Source organism: Herpailurus yagouaroundi, unplaced genomic scaffold (assembly GCF_014898765.1).
Source record: "Herpailurus yagouaroundi ecotype Mexico unplaced genomic scaffold, PumYag 164, whole genome shotgun sequence".
NCBI classification, from domain to species: domain Eukaryota; kingdom Metazoa; phylum Chordata; class Mammalia; order Carnivora; family Felidae; genus Herpailurus; species Herpailurus yagouaroundi.
In genome coordinates, this window is record NW_024412405.1 from 451,682 (window position 1) to 454,237 (window position 2,556).

The following is a 2,556-nucleotide window of genomic DNA, read 5'->3' on the forward strand; positions in this document are numbered from 1 at the left end:
TTTCTCTCCCTTTCTCTCTGATCCTCCCCTACTCATGCCCATGTGCACATGCATGTCCTCTCTCTCTCTCTCTCTCTCTCTCTCTCTCTCTCTCTCTCTCAAAAAAAAAAAAAAGACTAACCTTAGCAAGTGTGGGTGGGATACGCAACAACTTGAAACTTTCATATACTGCTGGTGGAAACATAAAATGGAAATTCACTTTGAAAAAGTTTGTGAGTTTCTTAAAAAGTCAAATACCTACCATACAGCGTTATTTCCTACATATTTCCTCAAGAGAAGCAAAAGCTTATGTGCATACAATAACTTATACATGAATGCTCGTAGTCCCTTTGTTGGTAATAACCAGTAACTGGAAACAAGCCAATGTCCATCAACAGGTGAATGCTAAAAAGACTGTGGCATATCCACATGACAGAGTACTGGTGAGAAGAAGAAGAAGAAGAAGAAGAAGAAGAAGAAGAAGAAGAAGAAGGAGGAGGAGGAGGAGGAGGAGGAGGAGGAGGAGGAGGACAAAAAGGAATAAAAAAAGAATAAACTATGTGCAACAATGTAGGTGAATCTGAAAGTGAATTTGCCTAGTGAAAGAAGCCAGACAAAAAAGCACATTCTGTAGGATTCCTTTTATGCAACATTCCAAAAAGAGCAAACTAGTCTATAGTGACAAAGTGGGCCAGTGATTTTGCCTGGGATGGAGTGAGGGTGGGGCAGGGACACTCAGGAGGGAGGGATTACCAAAGGGCATGAGGAAGTGTTTTCAAAGTATGGGTATGCTCTAGAGGAATGTGGTGGTGGGTTTACAGGTATGTACGTTCATCATAGATACCACAAAACTTATTACGTAGCTTATTATATTTCCATTATGCCTCAATAAACCTGCTTTAAAAACAAAGAAAACCCAATATGACTAGTTTGGTCAGCGCCCAGCACACTGCCTTTTTTTTTTTCAACTTTTTTTTTTTTTAATTTTTTAATTTTTTTTTTTATTTATTTTTGGGACAGAGAGAGACAGAGCATGAACGGGGGAGGGGCAGAGAGAGAGGGAGACACAGAATCGGAAACAGGCTCCAGGCTCTGAGCCATCAGCCCAGAGCCTGACGCGGGGCTCGAACTCACGGACCGCAAGATCGTGACCTGGCTAAAGTCGGACGCTTAACCGACTACGCCACCCAGGCGTCCCCAGCACACTGCCTTTTAAGACAACACAGCAAGTACTCAACTCACATTTATCGATTTATTGAGCAGATTCATAAATGAACAGCCTCAGCACCTTGAAATCATCACCCACAGAAGTGATGGTGGAAGGAAATGCAGAATTTTTCTCTCCCCACCAACACCTCGTTTCTGACACCCGCACTTTGACCCTAGCCCCCACACTTTCATCCCACTTGGCCTTGGCAAGACAAGCCCCTGACTACAGCCTGGCTGACAGTCCATACGAGGTGTCCACGGCACTAGGTCTAACCTGCCCCTTGTAAAAATGAGCTACTTAATCGTGGTTACTTCGAGGTGTATAACACAGTGCCTGACGACTCTCCCCAATTTCAGAAAGCATTATCCAAACTGTTGCTTATCCATTTTCTTTCTCTGCCTTAAAGCAAAGTTTCTGCATTGGTCTTGGGGTTAGCTTGGGTCAGACACCCTCCCTCACTCCCTATATTTGCTTCCTGTATTCTACAGTTATTCAGGTGAGCAAGTGTGTGTGAATGCATTTTATAAAAGCAAGTCTCTTCATAATGGGTGCTGTTGGGGTTATTGTGATACCAAGTCAACAGAAAGGATAAACGGGGAAAAGCAGCGAGGGGCTTGAGGTCCAGGCTGACAGGTCAGGGGGCCTGAAAGCCTCCTTCCAGTTGGGATCATGCTAACGCCTGGTCACCTGAAGCACTGAGCCCATACTCAGCACGGACCCTCCCAGAGGGACCGGAAGAGGCCATGACACTCACTCTTACTGGGATCCAACTCTGAGAGTCCCATGAACTCTATAAACTCTCTTGGCCAAACACACACAAATAGGAAAGAAGAAAGCCACTGCAAACAATGTGTAGGAGTTTGCATACTTCCTGAAATGCATCCACGGGCCACCTGGTTCAGAATCCTAGGAAATAAGAGACGCACGATTAATTAATTAAGGATCTGTGTAAATACACACTGAAGAATTTACTGCCCCACCCGGGTTCTTGAAACAGGTTCTCCTTAAGAACAACAAGCAGGAAAATTAATGTAGTAAATGCTCTTTCCAAGCCCAAGGCGTCCAGGTTGCTTTCATCCGTTGCTGGCTGAGGTGGGAGAGCAGCTCAACTGCAGATCACAGGTGCAGAGGACTTACCTATTAAATCGTGCATTCCCTTTGAAGAGCTTTCTCACCAGTGTTCATTCCCCCGACTTTAACGTGTCAATGCTCATTAACCCCACCTTCAAACCACGACCTCAGGGAATCGACCAGCATCAACGATTCATTCTCCCACTACAGCAGGCCAGGGGAATCTGAGGTCAGGACTCGGGCCTAGAGCCCGCGCGGCACGAGGACCACAGTGACCCACCATGCGGGGGGGGGGT

The 2,556-nt window shown here is 45.7% G+C and overlaps 1 long non-coding RNA gene across 1 annotated transcript; it reads right to left on the reverse strand.

Annotated features, from left to right (window-relative positions):
- Positions 1–1,209: 1,209 nt before the first annotated feature.
- On the reverse strand, positions 1,210–2,550 carry LOC121037668 (uncharacterized). Its single transcript, XR_005793902.1, has 2 exons — positions 2,327–2,550; positions 1,210–2,095 (listed from the first exon to the last, which is right to left on the reverse strand). It is a non-coding gene; the product is annotated as an uncharacterized LOC121037668 (long non-coding RNA).
- Positions 2,551–2,556: the final 6 nt, after the last annotated feature.